This window comes from Lithobates pipiens, unplaced genomic scaffold (genome assembly GCF_037356315.1).
Source record: "Lithobates pipiens isolate NorthernLeopardFrog02 unplaced genomic scaffold, aLitPip1_a1.2 Scaffold_28, whole genome shotgun sequence".
Classification (NCBI taxonomy): domain Eukaryota; kingdom Metazoa; phylum Chordata; class Amphibia; order Anura; family Ranidae; genus Lithobates; species Lithobates pipiens.
The window spans coordinates 97,266,451-97,294,211 of NW_027507789.1; positions in this window are offsets into that span (position 1 = coordinate 97,266,451).

Consider the following 27,761-nt stretch of genomic DNA (forward strand, 5'->3'; position numbering starts at 1 on the left):
GCGGAGACATTGTGATATCTCTGGCCGGTGTGTCCACGAGCCTCCCGGGTATACACTAGCGATTCCCGGTCGAGTGTAGGCTAGCAGGATGTCTGGGCAGGATAGGCCGGGAGCGGAGCTCAGCTCACTTGCGACCTACACCATCGCCGTCCAGGCCACGCCCCTTCACCCTCCTCCTCGTTTAGTGTAATTATTAGTGTGCACCTGTGTTCTCTCCGCCATGTGCTCTCCCCACTGCGCCGGAAGCGAAGGGGCGGGGAATAGTCTGGACTCTGGAAAGAACATCAGGGGCGGGCGGAGTTGCACGCATGCGCACTGTATATAAAACGTAACACGCGTGTGTCGTCCGTACGATCTGTGAACAGAGGGAGAAGCTGAGGCGACGAACGCGCAAACGAAGGTAAAATTTTGAACTTGGCACATCACTAGGCTACACTGCTTCTAGATTGAAGCCTGCATTAGTGGAGTTTAGCCTGACATTAGGGTTTGTCTTGTGTTGTGTCTTGCAGACATGGATTTAATGGTTTAATGACTACAGCTTCCTCCCTCTATTCATCGATAAATATCGAGACCTGCCAGTCCTGTGGCAAAACACCCATCCTTTTTACAGTAGCAGAGCAAAGAGTCAGGCAGCAATAATGGAACTGGTTGAGTTTGTGAAGCCGGTGGTCCCCAGGGCAGATGAGAAATATATCAAAAAGAAAATTGGGAACCTCAGGAGTACATATCTGAAGGAGAGGAATAAGGTGGTGAAGTCCATGAAATCAGGAAATTCAGCAGCTGACGATTATGTTCCCACCCTGTGGTATTATGACAGGATGAATTTTCTGTCAGACCAGGCTGAGGCCAGACAATCACTCTCTACTCTTCCTTCCACGCGTCCTATGCTCCATTCCACACCCGCTGAGTCTTCCGACGCCCAACCTGGGCCTTCCACTCAGGAAGAACTGGGGGAGCCCAGCTTGAGCCAGGTATAGTATTGTTGTACATATTTGTGGAGTCAAAATGAATGATGTTAACTTGATTCCTGCTCCCTAATTGGTGAGTTTGGAAAGTGTTTCACATATCAATAGACAGTAGTGGCCAAAACCTTTGGGACAATAAAGAAAAATGCTGGGCTCAGAATGATAGTCTTTTCTATTGGTTAACAATTTGCAACAGTGTTGATGTAAAAATTGTGTGTGTTTGATGAACCAAAAACTCAAACGATGTCCCTTTTTCATACACAGGAAGAACTCAGCCAGGACCAGGAGGGTGTGGAATGCAGCAGCCAGGAGGTAGCTGTGGAAAGTGGCAGCCAGGAGGAGGCAGGGGTAAGTGGCAGCCAGGCGGTGGGCAGCCAAAGGAGCCTCACCGAATGGCAGGTCCCTCCCCTCCGCCTTCCACGCAGAAGGGCGAGAAAGGGGGGGAATGTTGAGGAGTCGGCCCTGAGGCTGATTGGTGAGGCTTCTGCGGCACTCCAAGCCATACCCACCTACCAAGAGGCCTTTGCCGCCTTGGTTGCATGCAAGCTTGAGAAAATGGAGCAGGGGCAACAGATCTTGTGTGAGCAGGTTATTCTCCAAACCCTGAACACGGGTCTGTTGGGCCAAATGACACCAGAAACACACTTGTGTCGTTTGGCCCATGCCCCTGCTCCTCCTCTTCCTCCTCCTTCTGCCACACCTCCAGCACCACAGCCACAGCCTGGAAGGAAGCGTGGAAGGAAGACCAGAGAGTGATGACCTGGGTTCAGTCTGGTCTGCCAGAAGATGCCGCCTGTTGTAGTACCACAGCCTGGGAACATAGATGTCATCTGCTGCTGTTCCGGGTTTCATGGACTTCAGGACCAGACTTCTCTCCCTCAGATATGTACTCCTCAGGCCACCAATTTTTGCGTTGAAATATTTGATGTGTGCCCTGGGGGCCAAAGGCTTCACAAATCTCCCCAGTTTCAACATTGCTGCCTCCCTCTTTATCTGTTACTGACACCGAAATAAAAGGTATTTTTTGTTTGGATGAAATACTTGCGTATGTGTTTTCCTTCAAAAAGGCCAGTTTATTTGTGAGCAGGCAGGTACATTTCCAAAAAACAAAGTGAAATAAATAACAAGGGGTGTTAACACTAAACAACCTCCTGTAGATTAAAAAAGAAAAACAAAATCTCAAAAATCAAATAATGTTGTTGTTGTAAGTTTACACAAAAAAAATAAAAAAAAATAAGGAGAAATGAGCAAAGTGTCTTTAAAGGAGATTTTTAGGGAATCCCCCCCCCCCCCCAAAACATCCCAAAAATAAAAATAACAAATCAAACATTGTGTAGATGTGACGCAAACTAAAATTGTATTGCTGAAATGGTTAAAAAAAAAGTAATGAAATCCGTTCGGGAGAAGTGTGTGTGACTATAAGCATCAAAAGAAGTTGGTTCTTGCAGCATTGTAAAGAACAAGAGAATGCGCTTGATGAATGATTTTTTAACATTGCAGCGTGACGAATGTGCTATATCGCTTACGAGCAGTAGTTTTACCTGGACGAGCGTTTCCGTGTCGGAATTTGAATGTGAGCATGCGTGGCACTTGGTCCGATGAAAATGCTCTACACATGATCGGATTAGGTCCGTCCGGCCCAGTTGGTCGGGAAATCTTTCCAACATGTTGGAAAATTGGGTCGGACGGAGATTCGGACGGAATCAATCCGATGCATACCACACACAGTCGGATTATCTGACGACACGGTCCGATAAGACTCATTCTGACAGATTCTCCGACCGTGTGTACAAGGGCTTAGAGAGTCAGGTAGATCAAGTTCATAGGCAACTTCATTTATTTTCCTCTTTACTGTGAAAGGACCCATTAATTTAGGGCCTAATTTCCTGGAGGGACAGGCCATCTTCAGGTTAACTGTGGACAACCACACTTGGTTGCCGGGCGCCAGAATAAGTTCTCCACGTCTCTTCTTATCAAACAACCGCTTATAGTATTCCTGGGACTTGGCCATAGTCTCCTTTAGGAGTTTGTTGTTGTTGGAGAAGAAATCCAAAGTCTCGGAAACTGCAGGAACAGTACATTCTGGAATTGAACTAGGTAGAAAAGCTGGGTGGAAGCCGTAATTGGCAAAGAACGGTGTTTGATGGCGGAATGTAAAGAGTTGTTATATGAGAACTCCTCCACAGGTAATAAAGAGACCCAGTCGTCTTGAGAGAAGGAAGAAAAACAGCGGATGTATTGCTCCAGGGACTGATTCGTTCTTTCCGTTTGTCCATTTGTCTGGGGGTGATAAGCAGATGAAAACGCCAATTCAATTTCAAGGGATCCGCAGAGCGCCTTCCAAAACCTTGAAGTGAATTGGACACCTCGATCAAACACGATACTCGCCGGGACCCCATGCAACCTTACAATTTCCTTGACAAAGATCTTGGCCGTCTCCATTGCCAAGGGGGTGCCCCTCATTGGGAGGAAATTAGCCATTTTGGAAAACCTATCCACCACAACAAAGATGGTAGAGAACCCCTCGGACGGGGGAAGTTCCACAATAAAATCCATCAATATCATTTTCCATGGTCTCTCAGGAAGAGGTAAGGGTTTCAGTAGACCCCAAGCTCGTGTCCGGCTGTTTTTACTTCGGGCACAAGTGCTACAAGAGTCCACATAATTCTTACAATCATTAAGTAGTTGGGGCCACCAGAAGGTGCGCTGGACCAGCTCGGCAGTCTTCAGGCTACCAAAGTGTCCGGCCTTATGGTCGTGGCAGAGCTCCAACACATTCACCTTTAAGGCTTCGGGGACCACAATCTTGCCTTTATGCCAGAACAAACCTTCACTACAGCTTGCTTCAGGGACCGGGGGCATTCCCACAGAAGCCTGTCTGATCCGGGAGATAAGGTCCCCTTGGAGGAGCAGGAAGTTCCCAGAAGGGAGGATTGTATCGGGAGGCAGAGTCTTTTCAGGGTCAGAAAACATGCGCGACAGCGTATCCGGCTTAACATTCTTAGAACCAGGTCTATAGGTAATATGGAATTGGAATCTGGAAAAAAAAAGAGCCCATCTGGCTTGCCGTGGTCTTAGTCTTTTGGCAGTTCTCAAATATTCCAGATTCTTATGGTCGGTGTAGACCAAGATGGGATGTGCAGCACCCTCCAATAGGTAACGCCATTCCTCCAGAGCCGCCTTAATGGCCAGAAGTTCTCAATCTCCAACGTCATAGTTCCTCTCGGACAACGAAAGTTTACGGGAAAAGAATGCTACCGGATAGAGGAGGGCCTTGGCACCCTGCTGCTGAGAGAGCACTGCCCCCACTGCGATTTCTGAAGCATCAACCTCAAGGACGAAGGGCAAAGCTGGATCCGGATGTTTCAGAATAGTAGCTGAAGTAAATAGCGTCTTGAGTTTTTCAAAGGCCACCTGAGCCTTGGGGGTCCAAGAGAATCGGGCATCCTGCCTGGTCAGTTCGGTAATGGGAGCAATAATAGCAGAAAAACCTCCGGTAAAGAACTTCCGGTAAAAATTGGAGAAGCCAATGAAGCGCTGTACACCCTTCTTGTCCACAGGCACAGGCCAGTCCAGAATGGCAGACACCTTTTGGGGATCCATCTTGATGCCCTCTACTGATATAACCAGGCCCAGGAATTGGATAGACTGGCGTTCAAACTCACATTTTTCGAGTTTTGCATAGAGCCCATGTAGCCTGAGTCGGGTTAAAATGCTACGGACGTGTCTATGGTGATCATCCAATGATGAGGAGAAGATTAAGATATCGTCCAGGTATGCAATTACATATAGATCCAGGTAGTCACGAAAAATGTTGTTGACAAAATGTTGAAAGGTCGCAGGTGCGTTACACAACCCGAAGGGCATGACAAGGTACTCGAAGTGCCCAAAACGAGTACGGAACGCCGTCTTCCATTCGTCTCCTTCTCGGATAACGATTAAATTGTAAGCTCCGCGAAGATCTAATTTCAAGAAGATGACTGCAGACCCCAGCCTTTGGAATAACTCGGGTACTAGGGGTAAAGGATAACGGTTTTTAACAGTTATTTTGTTCAATTGCCGATAGTCGATGCAGGGACGCAGGGAATGGTCCTTCTTTTCAACTAAGAAAATGCCAGCACCGGCAGGGGAAATGGAAGGACGGATAAACCCCTTTTTCAGGATCTCTTCGATTTAGTCTTTCAGAGTGCCTAACTCCTGCTCCGTTAGTGGAAAAATTCTTCCAAAAGGAACTTCGGTGCCTGGTAACAGTTCTATAGGGCAGTCATAAGGCCTGTGGGGGGGAAGTGTCTCTGCCCCTCTCATGCTGAATACGTCCAGGAAGTCTTTATAAGGTTCGGGATGGACTGATGTAATTCCGGATCAACATCCAAACAGAGAAGTTGAGAGGAATCATTGGTTGGTCAGCCTAAGCAGTGTTGCTGACAGTACTCCGAAAGGAACTTGATTTCTCCTGTGGCCCAGTTTTTGCTGGGATTGTGGGCCTGCAACCAAGGTATTCCCAGGATGATGGGAAAAAGGGGGGGGAGATGGCATCCAGACTTAGGTGCTCCTGGTGACAGGTGCTCATAGTAGCCAGCAAAGGGACAGTCTCTTGTGTGACTGGACCGGAACTAAGATCGGAGCCATCCGCAAGGTGTACAGCAAGCCCCTGGGCCTTGTGTAGAAGCGAGATGTGATGGTTGGCAGCGAAGGTCTGATCGATGAAGCAGCTGCATGCTCCGGAGTCAATGATGGCTGACACTGGAATATTCCCTCCTGGAAGCTGTAATGTGATGAGAAGAGCAAGGTGAGAACTGGGTTTTTGCAGAACAGATGCGCACATGGAAGAAGTGGTAACACACTTACGTGTCTTGTTGGGGCAGGCCCTGACATAGTGCCCAAGTTCCCCACAGTAGAGACACAGGTTGTGAGTACGTCTGCGCTGTTTTTCTTCAGGGGTCAGCGAGAGCCGAAGCAAACTGAGCTGCATCAGTTCAGGAGCTTCTAGAGCGGGAGCAGAAGAGGTGGATGGAAACTGACCAGCAGAACTTGGAACCTTGGGGAGCATCCAGGTGGGACGGAAGTGGCTGGAGGATCTCTCCGACCGGCGCTCCCTTAAGCGATGATCAATCTGAATGGAGAGATTGACTAGTTCATCCAGGGTTTGTTGTATTCCCACTTGTGCCAACTCATCCTTAAGGGGGTCAGAAAGTCCCATCCGGAATAGGTGGCGCAGGGCGGCATCATTCCAATCCGTGTCGGAACTCCAGCGGCGGAACTCCACTGCATAGTCCTTGGCCTCCCTGCAAACTTGCTGGAGAGAGTGCAGTGCGGCTGCTGCAGTCGCGGTCAATTGTGGGTCCTCATATAGCTGGGACATGGCCAAGAAGAAATTGTCAAGGCTATCCAGGGATCCAGATTTCTGCTCCAGTAGGCGGTGGGCCCAGGTCTGAGGCTCGCCGGACAACAGGCATATCACAAAGCCCACCTTAGTTGCTTCCAGAGAAAATGTCCGGGGCTGCAGTGCGAAGTAAAGCTTGCAAGAATTGCGGAATGCACGGTACTTAGTACGATCACCGGAAAATCTTTCAGGCGTAGGTACTCGTGGCTCAGGAGAAAGCATCACTACGGAGGGTGCGGATGAAAGGCTGGTGGAAGAAGTTCCTTGAGGATTAGATGAGGAAGATAAGGCTTGAACTTGCTCCTCCAACCTTGAGTAACCTTCCTGGAGATTATTTACGGCTTGGGTCAGACCAGCCAGATGTCTGCATAGTTCGTCCATGGGGGAGGCCCCCTGCCCGGACTCAGTCATGGCTGCCTGATACTGTCAGACTACCACTTACCAGACCAGTGAGTCCGCTTGGGCAGAGGGTGGTCTCCCGTACCTGTCCGATTTACAACCCCTGGTAGAGTAGACAGGTGGCTGAGAGTGCGGAGTGGTGTGGATCCAGGAGCAGGAAACAGTAGGAACAGCAGGTGTTAGGCAGGACACAGGCAAACTAGGTGCGGAGCAGGAACTGAGCAGGCAGGTCCGGATACAGGCAGGGTTCAGCAACAGGCGGGCAGCAACGGTACAGTAGGTACAGTAGGAGCAGGCAGGAGCGAGGTCAGAACAGGCCGAGGTCAGGTGCAGGCAGAGGTCAGGGGTGTCCAGGAGAAAGCCGGGTCGTCAGGAGATCGGGAAGCAGAAACGCAGGTACAGGCAACGGAGCAGGAACCGGGGAGCTGATGATCAGGCAGCACCTGAGTGGAATATGCGGCAGACCTAAATAGGCCGATTGGCACCAAGCACCGTGCACACCGACGTCACCCGAAGCGCACACAACAGCCCGCACCGGCGCGCATCGACGCGCACCGGCGTCAGCAGAAGCGCGCATGGGCGCACACCGGCGCGCACCAACGCTCGCAGGAGCGCGCACCCCAGCGCGCACAGGAACACGCACACCAGCACACACCGCCGCACATCGGCGCACACCAGCACGGGCAGCACCGCGACCAACCAGGTAACTTCTCTGACACTCTCTCTCTCTCTGTTCGCTGCACACAGCCTCTTATGAGGCTGTGGTTCTGCTAACCTGATGATTTGGCCATCTTGAGGCCTGCTCTGGGTAATGGCTCCGGCCTAAACCTCATGGTGAAGGCCCTCTCCTGGTCTGAGCCTAGCAGATGCAGCAAAGCCTCACGGAGGACAGTATTATAAGTATCTTTCATATTCTTGTATTATATGTTCTGACTGTATGCTTTGTGATATTGCAATGTCTTTTTAATACTTTATGTTAGCTTTCCTAGTTTCTTGGGAAATAAATAAGATAGTGTTTTGCTAGCAGCAATGTGTGAGTTTTCATAATTAACTTTATATCAGTGTGCCCAGTAGGGTTTTATAAGCTAGATAACTATGGGAAGAGACAAGTTAAGAGTAGTTTATAGAGCACTTAACGTCCTTCAGTGCTACACAAGCACACTCCTGGGTGAACTGCGGGCGACTCAGCAAGATCTTCAGGCCCCAGGTGGCGGGCTGGATGTCCCCGGTACTCCGGGGGTGTAAAGACTTTGAATTCCGCCAGAGCTCGGCCTCCGGGTGGAGCAAGTTGGCCGCCGCTCCTCCGTGCAGGCCAAAGCCTTGGACTTTCCTGCTGGGCGGCCGGAGCTCCGCGGACGGCGCGCCTGCTCAGCCTGTGTGACCCAGCGTCCACCGGCATATCTAGGGCCTCCGGTGAGGTCCGTTCCGCTCCAGTGGACGTTAAGGCTCTGGGTGTGTGCTCTAATAGCTGGAGCTCACCCCAGGCATGTCCACTCGGGTCTCCGCTCGGCCACACCCCCCCAGTGCTATACTTTTAAAATGAATTGCAAAAAATGAATTGCAAAATTAATTACAAAAAAATTATAAATTAAAAAATTTAATAAAGACAGGGGTGGTGTTATCACCATGCTTAACCACTTGCTTACTGGGCACTTAAACCCCCCTCATGCCCAGACCAATTTTCAGCTTTCAGCGCTGATGCACTTTGAATGACAATTGCGCGGGCATACAACACTGTACCCAAATGAAATTTTTATCATTTTTTTCCCCAAAAATAGAGCTTTCTTTTGGTGGTATTTAATTACAGCTGGGAGTTTTATTTTTTGCTAAACAAACAAAAAAAGATGCAAAAAAATAAATAAAAAATCATGTTCAATAGTTTGTTATAAAATTTTGCAAACAGGTCATTTTTCTCCTTCATTGAAGTGCGCTGATGAGGCGCCACTGATAGGCTGCACTGATGGGCACTGATAGGCTGCATTGGTGGGCACTAATAGGCTGCACTGGTGGGCACTAATAGGCTGCACTGGTGGGCACTGATAGGCATAGTTAAGGCGGCACTAATAGGCACAGATAAGGCGGCACTGATGGGCAAATGGGCACAGATAAGATGGCACGGATGGGTGGCACGGATGGGTGGCATGGATGGGTGGCACGGATGGGTGGCACGGATGGGTGGCACTGATAGGTACCACTGATAGATGGGACTGATGGGCACTGATCATACTCACAGGCAGAAAAGTATAGTTCAAATACAATTCTAGACCTCCAAACCATCTAGATTGTATATATGGTGAGGGCCAGAAGGTAAGACCCAGCGAAAGAGTAGAATTGAGGACAAAGCCAAAGCCTCTTCCCCTCTTCTCCAAGCCCAAAAGGCCCTGTGTGGAGTGATGAAAAATGTATATGGTTTGGGGGACCTCCACAAAGACACGAACCGGGATCGCGTGGATAAACACTAGATTCTACATAGGAAAAGGAAAAGAAGGTAAAAGAAATAAACATACAAATAAAGTAAAAAAAATAATTATTTTATTTTTTTAAATAAAAAGGTTAGATTGTATACCTAAGTGTACAATCTCACTTAATCGTAAGTGTACGCGTATATTTTGTGTATATGGACATATCTTCCTTTACCTTATACTTAATAGAATGTCCACCCTGTAGTAATTCTGCCCAAAAAAATCCGGGGAGTCTGTATTATAACAAAATATCTGAGCCAAGAAGTAATGGGGAGGATCACACCAAGAAGCGCCCATTCATTTATCCCTAGATCAAAAACCAAAAATAATACTATTGATGGTGTGCAAACACCACATATATGACCCTATCGAAACACCCTTTCCCAAGTAGGGGGGCAATCAGGTATATAAGTATAAAGAGTAGCTTACCTCCAAGACCTTGCCAACAAGGCAATATGCTGAAAAGAATGGGACAGGGCAGGAGAAACCTCCTATTACCACTGTGGTCAGCGTGAAGTGTGCTTAGCCTTCCCTCACTCGTTCTCTATTTTGTAACGCCCATTCATCCATTTATATATATTTCCTCCTCTCCACCACCCCTCCTAATAGATTCCTGCTCTCACCTGTTGATCCTAGAACATCCAGAGGCGGTCCCCCGAGTGTGCGGCGCACCGCGCCACCCCCTCGCCCACACTGTTAATGGCCGTGCGGGAGGAGTGACGTCATGCGTCACATTCCCACCGGCACGCATGCGCAGCCTCGGCGCAGGGAATACACAATGGCTGCGTATATGGGGTGAGCCGTGTCTATAAGACTCCATTCCCCATAGTGCCCCGCGTCAGTGCAAGGAGCAAAACAATAGGTGGATACCACCTATTACTCACTCCCGATGTTAGCTAGCAGAGAACCTCACAGGTCACCTCCCTGGTAACGGCCATACAAGATCCGACTACCAAGTTTACACCCGATGATGTATAAATACATCCCAGTGGAGTGCCATAGTTCCTGCCAACAAAGGGGCCGGTCGGGCAAAGAGACATGTGGGCCGAAAGTTGTTATCTCCCTGCAATGCATCCGCATGGATCGGCCCCCCTGCATGCCGGGATCGCATCCAGGGCGGACCCCACCCCCCACACACAAAAACTCCACACCCAGGCCCCTAGGGTTACCTCCTTATCCAAGAATCCTACAAAAAATATAAATTATTTTATAAAACAAAAAAAAAAAAATGAAAATGAAAGTAAAAAAAAAAAAAGGGGGAGTGGGGAGAGAAAAGGCACATACCGTAACAATTGATCAGGTTATTTCTCAATTCCCCCAGATACAAAACCCTCCAAAAAGGGTTTGTAATTGACTGCTTCATTGAGACCTGGGAAGACCGTAGCTTTTAATTGGAAATTCCATTTTAGTTCTTTTTGCAAATGCAGGATCTTATTCCAATCCCCCCTCTATTGCTTGGGTGCACTCAGTCAAGAACTAAACATTTTATTTTTGGAAAAATGCTGTTGTGTAATGACAGAACATGTCTTCCCAATGGGAGGTCAGGGACGGCTTTTTTCATGCTCCAAACATGTTTGGACAAATGTGACCGTAGTTCAACCCTTGTTTTTCCTACATAGAATGAACCACAGTCGCACATCAATAGATAGACTACCCCTTTTGTTTTACAATTGGCAAAATGGGTTGCCTTAAACCTTTCACCATCAGGCAGTACACACGTGGGGCCCACATATATGTATTGGCAAAAAGTGCAACCCCCCACATGTGTTTGTACCTTTAGTTTTACAAGGATCACCGCGATTTTCCCCCTTGAATTCACTTTGTACAATGCGATCCTTTATGGCCGTGGCCCACTTGAAAGTGATCAGGGGTCTTTTAGATACAAATCTGCTCAAACTGGAGTCCATAGATAAAAGATGGCAATATTTTTGTATGATATTGTTAATTTTATTATGTTGGTTTGAATACGATATTATGATCCTAGTAGTGTTTTCTTTTTGATTCTAAGTTTTTGGCCTTGGGCCATACAGTCATTGGTATCTTGTCTTCATCAGTGCTTTTTTGTAAGCCTTTTTCAATGAAGACTTTGAATACCCTCGTACCAATAATCTAATCTGCAGATTTTTAGCTTCCACTTGGAAGCTTTGGTCATCCGAGCAGTTTCTTTTTGTACGTAGGAATTGGCTAAAAGGTATCGACAGGATCAAGGGACGGGGATGAAAGCTTGCGGCATGGAGAATTGTATTTTCAGCCGTCGACTTCCTATACAAACATGTCTGGACCCTGCCCCCTACACCACGGATGACCGAGACATCCAAGAATGTTATTTTATCGGAGTGGTGGGACATTGTAAATGTTAGGTTAAATGTATTCTTATTTTATCTTATCAAGAACTCTGATAACATCTCTACCGGCCCATCCCAGATTAAAAATACATCACCAGATGTGGTCAGTGTACATCGCCATCTGTTCGTCTGCCATCAACGAGCGCTCCCACTCCCCCAGGTACAGGTTGGCGTATGATGGGGCACAACAAGTCCCCATCGCCACACCCTGCACCTGGAGGTAGTGGGAGCCGTCAAAGGAAAATACGTTATGTGATTTAAAATAAATTCCAAAGATTGTATAATAAAGTCACTGTATGGCCATTTCTCTTCGATCTGCTGTGATAAAATATGTTGTATCGCAGCCAAACCCAGAGAGTGTGGTATGGAACTATACAGTGCTTCCACATCTATAGGTACTAGCATGGAATGTTCCGGGATGACCAAGTCATCCAAAATTTTAAGGAAATGTATTGTATCCTTTACGTACGATGGCAGACTGATTACAAAGGGTCTGAGATGTTCGTCGATCAATCGACTAAGATTTTCCGAGATTGAGCCCTTTCCCGAAATAATGGGGTGACCTGGGGGATCCCTTTAATTTTTGTGGACCTTTGGAAGTGAATAAAACGTAGGGATTTTAGGGTACTTGGTTCGTATGTATTTCCATGTGGTTGCATTAATAATGCCTCTTTGGCTAGCTGAATCTATGAGTTCATAGAATTCTCTATTAAATTTCTTGATCATATAATTAGGAATTGGACAGTACCAGTTCCTATTTCTGAGAATCTTTTTGCACATTGCAATGTACTGGTTGTTGTCCATGACAACAGTGTTTCCACCCTTGTCAGATGGCTTAATTACCAGGGCATTGTTCTGTGATAAATTTTTGAGGGCCTGTCTTTCCCCTGATGTCATATTATCAATAGATATGTCCTTATTGTTAAGTTTATTCACATCCCTAGATACCAATTTAAAAAAAGTTACCACATTGGGGTTAGAGCTGGGTGCTGGATACTGATCTGATTTTTTTTAGAGTAGAGATTGAGCTTTTGGTTTCTCATTCGGCTCAGCCCCTACTTCGGTCAGAATTTTCTCAATGTCAATACTGTCAATAAGTTCAGATTGGTTATTTTCATCGAGGAGGGAAACAAGACGGTCAATTGCTGTCTCTTCCTCCTTGCTCAAAAGAGTGTTAGGATCTAAGCTTTTACTATACATATTCTTCAGAAGTAGCCTTCTCACAAAGAGATTTAAGTCCCTTACCAAATCAAACTTGTTAGAGTTTTCATTGGGACAAAAACCCAGTCCCTTCATGAGAACGTCCACCTCAGAGTTAGTTAGTTGGCCTTTTGGGCTTGGAGAAGAGGGGAAGAGGCTTTGGCTTTGTCCTCAATTCTACCCTTTCGCTGGGTCTTACCTTCTGGCCCTCACCATGTATACAATCTAGATGGTTTGAAGGTCTAGAATTGTATTTGAACTATACTTTTCTGCCTGTGAGTATGATCAGTTATAGAGGTAGTATAAGTTTTAAAAAACTTTAGTTTTTTTCTCTCCTCTTTCTCTTCTTAGATGTCAAGCAGGTCTATATACATGTACATACGTGTCTATGTTTACTATTGTAGATCTCTGAATAACACAGAGCTGCAAAAATGATGGATCCCTGAAGAAGGAGAAAATCTCAGTAACACGTAGGACATATCATGTGCAGAGTATTATTTTAGTCATGTGTGTATAGATGATTATGTCATAGATGGGGCACATCTGTATACAAAAATAACCTTTTCCATTTTTGGAACAATTTATAGCTTTGTATCTTGTTTTATCATATGTATAATCTTTGACAATTTGTCATAATAAAGTGATTGTAGAATCTTTTATAAGTTTGGCACACTTTCTGAAGGTACAACAAACCCGCAGGTAATAACGGATGTCTATGGCTCAATGCAGGCCAGTAGCCACTGCAAAACAGATATATCCATATATCCTGTGAATTTAGTAGTAAACTTACATTTAATAACTGTCTTGCATTCTGGTATCACTGGCTGTTGCTGTCCTAGGCGGAGTGCATTTGGTATCACTCCGCCTGTGACAGGATACAGAAAGCATTGGCTTATGTGGCTCTGCTCCACAGCCACTTGCTTCCACTACCAGCGGCTTCATTCACAAAACTGCTGCTCTGGAATGGCAGGTCAGCAACCCGTGATCTGGGCTTGCAAACCTGCCACCTTAGAGCAGGAGGCCGAGGGCCACATTAGAGGGCTCCACGGGCCACATGTGGCCCCCAGGCCACATTGTGTTGTGTTGCCAAAATGTAGACAGATGGCTTTGTATTTTTTTCATTATTTGTTGCTGAAAAAGGTTGAAACCCTTGTGTGGGAATCCTGGATGGACCTTTTTATTTAACCCCTTCCTGCCAGGCCTATAGCAGAATGATGGCTGGGTAGGAGTGCTCCTGTTCTGGGTGGCTATCATCTGGACACAGCAGATGACAAATCAGTGTAATGGGCCACTGCCGTTACCATGTGATCACTGAAACCAATCACAGCAGATCAAATTGCAGTTGTACACAATGATGGTGTGGCGCTACCCCGCAGGAGCCGCTAAATATTTTGGGTTCCCTGTGCAACACTGACCTCTGAGCAGGACACTAGCTCTGCTGACACCACCAAAATACCTTGGCCAGGTAATACCCTGTCACACACAGGAAAAATGCACACTGATGGAATAAATAATTAGCTTGTATTAATATCAATAAAGTGGTTTGACAGTTAGGGATGGGCGAACGGTTCGGCCTGAGCATAAGTTCAGGCCTAAGTTTGGTTGTTCGGAAGCTCTGTGAACACCGAACAATATGCGGTGTTTGGTGCAAATTCGAAAGCCCCCGGAACACCGTTAAAGTCTATGGGACACTAACTTAAAAAATAAAAAATGCTCATTTTAAAGGCTTATATGCAAGTTATTGTCATAAAAAGAATTTGGGGACCTGGGTCCTGCCCCAGGGTACATGTATCAATGCAAAAATAGGATTTTTTTTAAAAACAGCTTACCTGTAAAATCTTTTTCTTGAAATTTCATCATGGGACACAGAGCTCTATTCATTACCTCATGGGTTAGATAGCCACCTTCAGGTGTTGGACACTGGTAACCCTAATTGTAAGGAGAGTTCCTCCCCTATATAACCCCGCCCATATGGAGATTACTGCAGTTTTGTAGCAAAGCAATAAGTATCCTGATGCATATATATATATATATATATATATATATATATATATTGTGAAGTTTGGGGATACTAGCGCCGCGGGATTAAGTGCATAAACCGTTGTCAGGTGAAAGCAAAATATATTTATCAATAAATCAAAAATAAAGCTTTTCTTCAGCATGTAAAACCATAAATCAAAGTCCGCTTGTCTTCAGCACAAAAATAATACAAAAAAGAAAAGCACCTACAGTTCTGTAGAAAAGGTCTTCACCAAAAAGAGTCCTTGTAGAGATCTTTATGCAGCCTCCAAAAACAGCAAACAGCAAACAGCCAATATAACAGCACAGCCAGACAGCTCCTCAGACAGGTGTTCAACTCCTTCTCCTCCTCACCACACCTCTCTGACTACTTCCTGTCTTTATAGGCTGTGTGTCCTCCTGGAGGCCGTTAACCCCCTGTGGTCAGGGAGGGAGGCTCTTTCCCATCCAAATGACACTTTAGAGCCTCCCAAATTCCGGGTCCCAACTACCTCTCTTAAAATACAGAGAGGGACGTCCTCCCGTTAGAGCGGATGTGAGAGAGGAGAGGGGAGGGGCTTGACTGCGGCGTCCTCGTGAGCGATGGAGGAGGCCCCGAGGCGTATGCCGGAGATGAGCGCAGGGAGAGAGTGCGCTGCTCCGGAGTGAAGGCTGATCATCTTCGCCGACCCCCACCTCCGTCCCTCCCGCTTGAGTAACCGCCAATAGTGACTTCCAGGTGGCTGGCCGGCCCGTTCGTTTATCCGCATGCCACTCAGCTAGCAGGTTGGGAATGATTGGAGGAAACAGCGGCACGAACAGAACGACCAAGACCAACACTCAGGCGGACTGAAAGAAGGAGACTCTTTCGGAGACAGCGGAGCCACCCCCGGACCCCCCATCGAACCCACTCCTGATCCCCGAGGAGGAGCACCCCCCTCTAAGAGAATGATTCAGAGGGAAGATAAGGTCAGATCTTTTCAATTGGCAGCTGCTTTGATGTGACTGAATGCATATGCAAATAAACACAACATTGGGTCGGACAGTGTACTGAGAGAGGATAAAGAATATTTCAGAGGTCTGGAAGGGAGAAAGTGGTAACTCAGAGTCTGGACCCAGGAAGCTGTGTAGTGGGTCTAGGTCCTCTCACTCCTTTTTGTTTCTATCTGGCTGTGTCTCCCCCCTGTGGGCTGCTGAAATTAATTAAAGGGACAGTATTACATCTCAACTGAGCTGCTGTAACTATGGTTTGAAAAGTCTGCAAACTGAGGAGTGGTGGTGACAGCACAAGAGAAACCCCCAGCCCAGGGACCGCTTAAAATAAATAATACTGCAGAGGATCGGAAGGGAGAAAGTGGTAATTCTGGTAATTCTGGTTATCCAGAGCCCGGACCCTGGAGGCTGTGTTTAAAGTACAGAGGGTCTAGGTCCTCTCACTCCTTTCCGTCTCTGTCTGACTGTGTTACCCCCCTGTGGACTGTTGAATTTAATTAAAGGGACGGTACTACTCCTCAACTGAGCTGCTGTAACTACATATTTTTGGTAAATCAGAGTCAGGACCCAGGAGGTTGTGATAAAAGTACACTTGGTCTAGGCCCTCGCAATCCATTTCTCTGTTAGGGTTGTGTAACTCCCCCACAGTGGACTACCGAAGGGAAATAAAGGGACACTATTACATCACAGTCGAGCGGCTTTGGCTATGGTATAAAAAGACTGCAAAATGGAGGACGTGCGGTGACAGCACAAGAGAAATCCCCAGCCCAGGGATCTCTGAAAATTAAAAGGAGAACCCTGGGGAAAAGAAAGTTAAAGGAGAACATGAGGGGAAAAAATCCCAAAACGAACGAGCCCAAAACTTCAAGGGAGAGTCTTAACACCAGCTCGATTCAGAAATATTTAAAAGAAACAAGCCAAAAAAGCCCTGGTCTCGAGAGAAATCAAAGGGGGGCGAGAGAGCGGAAGAAGGAGGCTGGAAAACCAGAGGGGGTAGGGGGAGACTCCTCTGGAGAGGACTCGGATCAGGAGAGTGGAAGAAGGCAGGAAGGGGAAGCCTCTCAGATACCCACAAAAGGAGAAATGCAGGAAATGTTCCTGAAATTAGAAAACACAATCAAAGCTGAGATTCTAACAGTTAGGAAGGACATGGGGCATTTGCTGAGGCGAGTAGAGGAAATGGAGGAACAGACGGGAAGACAGGCCAAGGAAATACTGGACCTAAAAACACAAGTAAAGAAAACGCAGGAAGTGCACAGAGAGACTCGATATAAGATGGAGGAACAGGAGAATCAAAATCGAAGACAAAACTTGAGAATTAGATCCTTACCAGAACAACAGGGAGAAGATCTAGGTGTAAAAATGGGAAAGATATTTAATCCCTTACTGGGAAAAGAAGAAGGGACAGAGTTAAAATTAGAGCGTGCGCTCAGAGTGAGGAAACCCCAGGGGTTGAGGGAAGAGGTACCGAGAGACGTAATAATAAAGTTTCAGTTATATGAAGATAAAGCTAAGATCTGGAGTAAGCTCAGAGGTCTATCACCAGTTCAATATGAAGGATCAACGTTGCAGGTCTTCCCAGACCTGGCACCGGGAACTCTGGCGCGGAGAAGAAGATTAAAACCCCTGCTGGAACAATTAAGAAGTGCAAATATAAAATACAGTTGGGGGTTCCCGGCTGCCCTTCTAGTGCAGAAAGAGGGAAGGACTGTTAAGCTTAAATTCCTAGATGAAATAGGGGACTTTTGTAATAAAATAGGGATCCCAATCCCCCTGTTCCCATTAGACCCATGGGAGGTGTAATGATAGTACAGGTGTAGGAAGAGGGAAATGTATGAAACTTAGCTGATGTGTAACTGTTTTTTGTGTTTTCTCTTTTTCGTGTTGCTGGGGGGAGGGGAGGGACGGTTGGAGGGAATAGAGGGGGATCGGGGCCCCTGCGGGGGTAAGAAGAGAGGGGCCGCAGTTAAGGTCAAACCCCGGGAGAAAGGGCTTGCAGAAGGAGTAAAACTTACTATGCAAAGCAGAGGCCTGGACTGGGCCGGGGGGGGGGGGAGGAAGGGATTGGGGGGGAGGCGGGGGGGGAAAGGGGGGGGAAATGTTCCTGGCAGGTGAGGGGAAGAGGGAATGTAAAGGAAAAAAGGAAGGAAAGAGAGATAAGAGGGGGTTCAAAGGCATGTCAAAGGGCGCAGAATAAACTTTCCCAGGGTAGGATCGGATGACAGAGATAAAGTTTGTGTCATATAATGTAAAGGGTTTGAATTCCCCAGATAAGAGATTCAAACTTTTAAAAGAATTACAACAATATAAAGCAGAAGTAGTATTTCTACAAGAGACTCATTTAACGCAAGACACAAACGTGAAACTGTACTCCGAAAACTACCCAAATTGGATTTACGGAGATTCGCCAATTAGGAGGGCTAAGGGAGTGGCAATTGGGTTTGAGAAAGGTATAAAATTCAAGGTGTCCGATAGGCTGATTGACCCAGAGGGGCGATATTTGTTCTTGAATGGGAATATAGGGGATCGAAATATCACGCTAGCCAATATATATTGTCCAAATAAAAACCCAGAGAGATACATGATACAAATACTAGGAAGACTCACGGAGTTTAAAAAAGGAGATGTAATAATGGCAGGGGACATGAATTTCTGTATGGATCCGGCATATGATAGTACGTCCAGTGCAAAGGGGAAGAGTGTGAAGAGTTTAAAAAATGTTAGGCTCCGGTTGAGACGGAGCCAACTGATAGATGTTTGGAGGACACAGCATGAAAAAATAAAAGACTACACGTTTTATTCCCCAGTGCATGGGACGTACTCCAGGCTGGACTATATATTGGTTGAACACAGATTATTAGAGTTTGTTATGGAAACAAAAATAGAAATAGCAACCTTTTCAGACCACTGTCCGGTGGCAATGGAGATGAGGATACCCGGGATACAGAGACACCCGTTTACCTGGAGGCTAAATGAGGATCTCCTATGGGATAAGAAAACGGCAGAAACGATACAGAAAGAAATAGAATTTTACTTTATGACAAATGGCACAGGTGAGGTGTCGGGTGCCGCCCTCTGGGAGGGCCATAAAGCATATGTTAGGGGTGTCCTCATCTCCATAGGGACTGGAAAAAAAAAGGAAAGAAAAGAAGAAAAGGAGAAGTTGATGAGAGAGGTCCACAGACTGGAACAGGAGCACAAAAAGCAAGGGGGTCGACAACAAGAGATATTCCACCGACTGATTAATAAGAGAGAGGAACTTAAAGATATTTATGACGAGGAAGCCAGAAGGGCATTAATAGGGAGAGCTAGAGAAAGGTACTATGGGGAAAACAAAATAGGAAAAAGCCTAGCGAGACAGGTGAAAAGTAAGAGAGGGTTTAATTTCATAGACAAAATAAAGGATAAGAAAGGTAAAATGGCATATACCTCTAGGGAAATAGCGGAAGTATTTAAACATTACTATGAAGCACTGTATAATGTGGGACAGAAAGGGGAACAGGGTAAAGGGAAAAAGGAGAAAATTAAAGAATTCTTGCATAAAGCTAAAGTACCTCGAATAATAGATGGGGATAGGGAGGATATGGATCGTCCCATCACTGAAGATGAAATTTATAAGGCTTTAAAAGATACAGCTTCAGGGAAAAGCCCGGGCCCAGATGGGTTCGTGACCTCGTATTATAAAAAATTTAAGGAAATCTTAGTCCCCCAACTATGCAAATATATAAATGGAATAGGCACAGAATATGACATGGGGAGAGAAACACTGCGAGCCGCGATTACGTTGATCCCGAAAGAGGAGAAAGATCATACACTATGTGGCAATTATAGGCCGATAGCTCTGCTAAACACGGACGTAAAGTTATACGCCAAAGTATTAGCAGCAAGATTAAAAAGAAAAATGACAGAATTGATACACCCGGATCAAGTCGGATTCATTCCCGAGAGAGAAGGTAGGGACAATGGACTAAGGGCATTGCTCCTTATCCAAGCATTAAAAAATAATGGGTCCCCAGGGCTATTCCTGTCAATGGATGCTGAGAAAGCCTTTGACAGGGTAGACTGGGGACTCATGCTAGAAACATTAGAAGAGATGGGGGTGGGTCCGAGGATGTTACTTTGGATCAAGGCATTATATAAGAACCCACAAGCGACAGTAAGGGTTAATGGAGAATCTTCCACACTGTTACAAATGAGAAATGGCACCAGACAGGGGTGTCCATTATCGCCCCTGCTGTTTGCGATTTCCCTTGAACCTTTGCTGGCTGCAATTCGAAACAACTCAGATATCAAAGGAATTAGGATGGGAGAAGAGGAGCACAAACTAGCCGCATATGCGGACGATGTGCTCTTCTATATTACTAACCCCCGGATAACGATCCCGAACCTGCTAAAGACACTTGAAGAATTTGGACAAATATCAAATCTGAAAATCAACCTTGGTAAATCAGAAGTTCTAAACATAAATATTAGCAATCAGGAAGAGGAGAGATTACAAGCACAATTTTATTTCCCCTGGCGTAAAGAAATTAAATATTTGGGAATTTTCCTATCAAATACCATAAGAAAAATATATTTGAAAAATTATATTCCTCTATTAGAGGAAATTAGGAGTGAGATAAATAAAATTTCATCCAGTCCCCTCTCGTGGTTGGGTCGGATAAATGTGGTAAAAATGATTTTAGTTCCAAAGATAATATACAAATTTCAAATGATACCCATTGCACTTCCTGCGACCTATTTTGCAGTTTTAAGGAAAATAATATCGAAATTTATTTGGCAAAACAAAAAACCGAGAATTTCGTTTGCGGTACTAAGGAGGGGGAAAAAACAAGGGGGGGTGGCAGCGCCGGATGTAAAAAGATACTATAATGCAGTGGTTCTTTCACGGGTGGTAGAGTGGACGAAAGAGGTAAATGAAAAGAGATGGGTAGGCATAGAAAACACGTTTTCTCAAACACAATTAGGGAGATTAATATGGAATCCGCCACAATACAGGACACTGGGCCCAAATACACATGAGATAACACGACAGGTATTTAAATTATGGGATCGAATACACACACAAAATAAATGGGGATACAACTCACCTTGGATCTTTTTGAAAGATAACAAATATTTTCCACCAGGACAACAAGAAATAGGGGGAAATTGGATAATAAAAGATAATGCACAATTAAAAGATATATTAGTAATAGATAAATTAAGCACTTATCAAGCACTAAGGGAAGACACAGAGTTGATGAGTATTGACGAATGGCGGTACCTCCAGCTACGTCAGTTTGTTATAAAGCTACCCCATCCATTACGGAGTAAAGAAGAGCTTAGACCTTTTGAACTGCTATGCCAGAAGGATAAACCAAAAAAACAAAAAAAAAACATTGGTTTGATTTATAAAATACTCTCAGAGGGGGACGAGCTGGACGAACCGGCGTTTATCAAAAAATGGGAAAAAGAACTGGGGGTACAATGCAACACCCTAAATAGAAAGAAAATATTTTAATTGATTCATTATGCGGGGGGAGGGAATAAACTGATAGAAACAAACTACAAATGCATAACAAGATGGTACGCCACCCCTGATAAACTAAGTAGGTTCAGAAATGAACAATCCCCGGAGTGTTGGCGGGGATGTAAGATAACTGGGAGTATGGGCCACATATGGTGGGATTGTCCCACAATTAAAGAATACTGGAAGAGGATAATCGATATAATAAAGGTGGTGACAGGAAAAGAAGTTAGAGAGGACCCATGGATGGTATTATTCCATGGGACAGAGGAGCCAATAAAACAATATAAATCATCACTAGTCCCTATATTACTTGATACCGCAAAAAGCCTAATCCCGAGAAAATGGCGAGAGAAAGAGAGCCCTAAAATCCAGGAATGGATTTTTCGGGTAACCGAAATTCAACATCTGGAAGGGGGGGAGGGAGGAGAAGAGGAATCAGCTATAAAGGAGGAGAGGGATAGGAATTGGGACCCCTGGGGAAAATTCAAAAAATCATGGCGATACGTAGAGGAAATAACATAACAGTAATAATGGGAAAGGAAATGTGGAAGAAATTATTAATTAAAGAAAGGAAAAAAAAAGTGGAACCCAGAGGGAAACCAACCAGGAAGGGGGGGGGGGGGGGAGGGAGGGGTGGGAAGATAGAAGGGTATTTAAGGACAAGAGAAAAGCCTTGTAAAAAAATAAAGGTGAAGTAAGATTTTAGAATGATTTGTTAGCAAAAGAGAAGAATGATTTGTAGTATATGTTTTTCTCTTTTTATTTTATATGGATGGAAAAAAACAAATAAATAAAGATTTAAAAAAAAAAATACAGAGAGGACCGCGAATCAGTCCACTCCCGCAAACTACACCCGGAATCTGTCACCCATTTTGGGTGACCCCCTGAGCCTACCATGATTCCCTTAAAGGGACCACATCCCAAATATAGGCGATACATAGTACCCGTCCAGGACCCAACCTTGGCGTCCTGTACAATATATATATATATATATATATATATATATATATATTGTAATATTTGGGGGTTATTTTAGCTTAAAGGTAGAGCTTACCAGTGAGCTGAGTCCACGCCAGATATGCCGTTTTAAGGGCTTGTAGGCCCACTTTTATTAACCACTTGCCGACCGCCGCACGACGATATACGTCGGCAGAATGGCACGGGCAGGCATATTGGCGTATATATAAGTCCATGCCTGCCCGCGGGTGGGGGGCCCGATCGGGCCCCCCCCCGGTGCCTGCGGCGGTCGGCATTCGTTCGGGAGAGATCAGGGATGAGGGGACGGCCATTCATTCATGGCCACCCCCTCGCGATCGCTCTCGACGAATGGAAATCCCCCGTGACATCACTTCCTCTCCTGTAATGTAAACACAGGAGAGGAAGTGATGTATTCTCTCCTCCGTGTCGGTATTTTCCGTTCCGACACGGAGGAGAGCGGATCGGTGAGTTGCACCAACACTCTACACACACAGTAGAACATGCCAGGCACACTCACACCCCCCCTTTACCCCCCGATCACCCCCCCAATTACCCCTGCCCCCCAGTCACAGTGACACCAATGTCATTTTTTTTTTTTTTTTTTTTTTTTTTGCATTGGTGTCATTTGTGACTGTAATAACTGTTAGGGCAGTTAGAGTTAGCCCCCTTTAGTTCTAATGTACCCCCCTAACCCCCCCAATAAAGGTTTAACCCCGTGATCACCCCCCGTCGCCAGTGTCACTAAGGCTGGGTTCACATTGCAGCGGTTTATGAGAACGAATGTGATTCGCACCGCACTGCAGTGCAAATCACATCCGATCTCTGTGCGATTCGAGTTCAGCCATTCGCCGCACCCGCCGCACCCGCCGCAAATTCGCACGGGACCCTTTTTTTGGCCCGCAGCAGAATCGGATCGCATGGGTGTTCACACCATGCGATCCGAGTTTGCAGATCGCACTGCGATATGCGAACTGATCTGGGGGTGTCAGTAACATTTCACTGACACTCCCAGCAGTTCGCATAGGGCAGTGTGAACTGCCGCCGGGAGGCATGCGATGCGGGAACCCGCCGCGGATTCGCGGCGTTTCCGCATCGCTCCAGTGTGAACCCAGCCTAATAAGCGATCATTTTTCTGATCGCCGTATTAGTGTCACAGGTGACGCTAGTTAGGCAGGTAGGTATTTAGGTTCGCCGCAGCTTTTTATAGCGCCAGGGACCCCCATATACTACCGCATAAAGCCCCCTGATTGCCCCCTAGTTAACCCTTTCACCAGTGATCACCATATAACTGTTACAGGTGACGCTGGTTGGTTAGTTATTTTTTTATAGTTTCAGGGCACCCGCCATTTATTACCTAATAAAGGTTTAACCCCCTGATCACCCGGCGGGTGTCATTTGTGACTAATAACTGTTAGGGCAGTTAGGGTTAGCCCCCTTTAGTTCTAAGGTACCCCCCTAACCCCCCCAATAAAGGTTTAACCCCGTGATCACCCCCCGTCGCCAGTGTCACTAAGGCTGGGTTCAGATTGCAGCGGTTTGAGAACGGATGTGATTCGCACCGCAATGCAGTGCAAATCACATCCGATCTCTGTGCGATTCGAGTTCAGCCATTCGCCGCACCCGCCACACCCGCCGCACCCGCCGCAAATTCGCACGGGACCCTTTTTTTGGCCCGCAGCAGAATCGGATCGCATGGGTGTTCACACCATGCGATCCGAGTTTTCAGATCGCACTGCGATATGCGAACTGATCTGGGGGTGTCAGTAACATTTCACTGACACTCCCAGCAGTTCGCATAGGGCAGTGTGAACTGCCGCCGGGAGGCATGCGATGCGGGAACCCGCCGCGCATTCGTGGCGTTCCCGCATCGCTCCAGTGTGAACCCAGCCTAATAAGCGATCGTTTTTCTGATCGCTGTATTAGTGTCACAGGTGACGCTAGTTAGGCAAGTAGGTATTTAGGTTCGCCGCAGCTTTTTATAGCGCCAGGGACCCCCATATACTACCGCATAAAGCCCCCTGATTGCCCCCTAGTTAACCCTTTCACCAGTGATCACCATATAACTGTTACAGGTGACGCTGGTTGGTTAGTTATTTTTTTATAGTTTCAGGGCACCCGCCATTTATTACCTAGTCTCACTAGTGTACCCCTAAATTTAGGGGTGTCTACTTTCCAAAATGGGGTCATTTGGGGGGGGTTTGTGCCATCTTGGCATTTTATGGCCTTCAAAACTGTAACGCCCTTAGAAAGCCTGAAGGCGGTGCTTGGTTTTCGGGGCCCCGTACGCGGCTAGGCTCCCAAAAAGTCCCACATATGTGGTATCCCCGTACTCAGGAGAAGCAGCAGAATTTATTTTGGGGTGTCATTTCACATATGCCCATGGCATGCGTGAGCAATATATCATTTAGTGACAACTTTGTGAAAAAAAAAAAAAAAAAAAAAAAGTTTGTAATTTTCCCGCAACTTGTGGCAAAATATAAAATATTCCATGGACTCAACATGCCTCTCAGCAAATAGCTTGGGGTGTCTACTTTCTAAAATGGGGTCATTTGTGGGGGTTTTGTGCCATCTTGGCATTTTATGGCCTTCAAAACTGTAATAGGTAGTGAGGAGTGAAGTCAAATATTTACGCCCTTAGAAAGCCTGAAGGCGGTGCTTGGTTTTCGGGGCCCCGTACGCGGCTAGGCTCCCAAAAAGTCCCACATATGTGGTATCCCCGTACTCAGGAGAAGCAGCAGAATTTATTTTGGGGTGTCATTTCACATATGCCCATGGCATGTGTGAGCAATATATCATTTAGTGACAACTTTGTGAAAAAAAAAAAAAAAAAAAAAAAGTTTGTAATTTTCCCGCAACTTGTGGCAAAATATAAAATATTCCATGAACTCAACATGCCTCTCAGCAAATAGCTTGGGGTGTCTACTTTCTAAAATGGGGTCATTTGTGGGGGTTTTGTGCCATCTTGGCATTTTATGGCCTTCAAAACTGTAATAGGTAGTGAGAAGTGAACTCAAAAATTTACGCCCTTAGAAAGCCTGAAGGCGGTGCTTGGTTTTCGGGGCCCCGTACGCGGCTAGGCTCCCAAAAAGTCCCACATATGTGGTATCCCCGTACTCAGGAGAAGCAGCAGAATTTATTTTGGGGTGTCATTTCACATACGCCCATAGCATGTGTGAGCAATATATCATTTAGTGACAACTTTGTGTAAAAAAAAAATAAAAAATTTTTTTTTGTCATTATTCAATCGCTTGAGGCAAAAAAATAAAATATTCAATGGGCTCAACATGCCTCTTATCAATTTCCTTAGGGGGTCTACTTTCCAAAATGGGGTCATTTGGGGGGGTTTTGTACTGCCCTGCCATTTTAGCACCTCAAGAAATGAGATAGGCAGTCGTAAACTAAAAGCTGCGTAAATTCCAGAAAACGTACCTTAGTTTGTAGATGTGACAACTTTTGCGCAAACCAATAAATATACAATTATTGACTTTTTTTTTACCAAAGACATGTGGCTGAATACATTTTGGCCTAAATGTATGACTAAAATTGAGTTTATTGGATTTTTCTAATAACAAAAAGTAGAAAATATCATTTTTTTTCAAAATTTGCGGTCTTTTTACGTTTATATCGCAAAAAATAAAAATCGCAGAGGCAATCAAATACCATCAAAAGAAAGCTCTATTTGTGGGAAGAAAAGGACGCAAATTTTGTTTGGGTACAACATTGCATGACCGCGCAATTACCAGTTAAAGCAGCGCAGTGCCAAAGTGTAAAAAGACCTCTGGTCATTTACCAGCAAAATGGTCCGGTCTTAAAGTGGTTAAAGAAAGAAAAGTCCGATAACAAAATAGTTGCCCACACAGGGGTTTCAGCTTTCCACAGCAATAATGTAAGTAGAACCAAAAATACCAAGCCACCTGGCTCTCTTTAGCAGCACTGCTGCTCAGACTTCAGCTGCAGCCCTCTTGGCTCTTTAACAGAGTTCCTGTACACCCAGTACCTCAGCACTCTTTAACAGCTTCTCTTTCAGCCCACAAGCTTGGACCCTCTGTCTACTCTGACAGACCGACCTGTGCAGACATGCACACTTCTTCTCCCTTACACACCTGGACTCCTCGGGAGGGTGGAGCCCAGAACCATGGTGTTGGCTTTGTTTTAAGCCCAAGACCCACCTGTGCAATCATCCAGCCAGACTGCTGGCTGTTCCCAAAACCCGGTCCCAGGATTGGAGATTCCGTACTACCACAATATATATATATATATATATATATATATATATATATATATATATATATATATATATATTTATGGTCGGATCCCTCCGCTCTAAGAGATATGAAAGAACACATAAACACATCACAAGACTAACAACATAAAATAGACCTGAATTGTGCCCTTGGTCTGCTGTAAGGTAAGCCCTGGTGAGCTGGGCGGTGAGCCCTGGTCTGCTGGGCGATATGCCAAGAGAAGGCCGCATACCTTAAGAAAGTAAATGGATGTTTCTGTAGAGAAACGTGTTTTAAGTGAAATACTCTGAGAAGGGAAATGGGTGGGTGGGTACCTTGTACTGGAACCGACACAGACCGTTGTGGGTGGTCTGATTATATACCCTCCGGGCTCCTCCCATAATTACGGGCCACCATACTGGCCCTCTTATTTATGGTCGGAGCCCTCCGCTCTAAGAGATATTAAAGAACACATAAACACATCACAAGACTAACAACATAAAATAGACCTGAATTGTGCCCTTGGTCTGCTGTAAGGTAAGCCCTGGTGAGCTGGGCGGTGAGCCCTGGTCTGCTGGGCGATATGCCAAGAGAAGGCCGCAAAAGACTTGGTTTAGGGAGGTAATTATTAATTTATGTACAACAAGACACTACGGGGCAAAGTTGCTGAAGGCTCAGGACATTTCCACTGTGGATTGGAGATGTATTGAGTAAAGCAGGTGGATTCCCACCTGCCCATCTTTGATCGCGTGGACTGGGACCCCGTTTTGTGAGGCTGCTGATGCTGCTCCAATGCGAAAGAATGTCCAAGAAAATGACCAAGGTCCTGGCCTAATTTGCTCAAAATGAACCTGACGTGACTAATGAACTGGTTGCTGCCTGGGGTACTAATCGGGAACGGTAGTAATGGGCTGTCCTGCGAGGGATCAAACATATGGGCCAAAAATTGATCTAGGATGGACACAGGGCACCAGGCTTTGAGAGTTTGGAAAGGTTTGATGTCAACCCCTGGACCGGACTATTGTGTTTTGGACACCCTGAGGAGCAAGATGAAGTCTGATGGCGTGTGAGGTGGCGTCTACGTAACACTTTACAACTGGGATGGTGACAGTATTCACTGGGGCGTAAGAAGCTGTAGAAAGCCAGGTAGATGGCTGCTTGAACGACCAGGCTGAATTTAGCCAAAGGGGAATGTGACAGGATGAAAGACACATCTCGTAATATGGCGCTGGTGACGGGTAGCCGTTTGATACTGATTTGGGGTCATTGCCTGTGAATACCACACAACATGGTCTTGACCGTA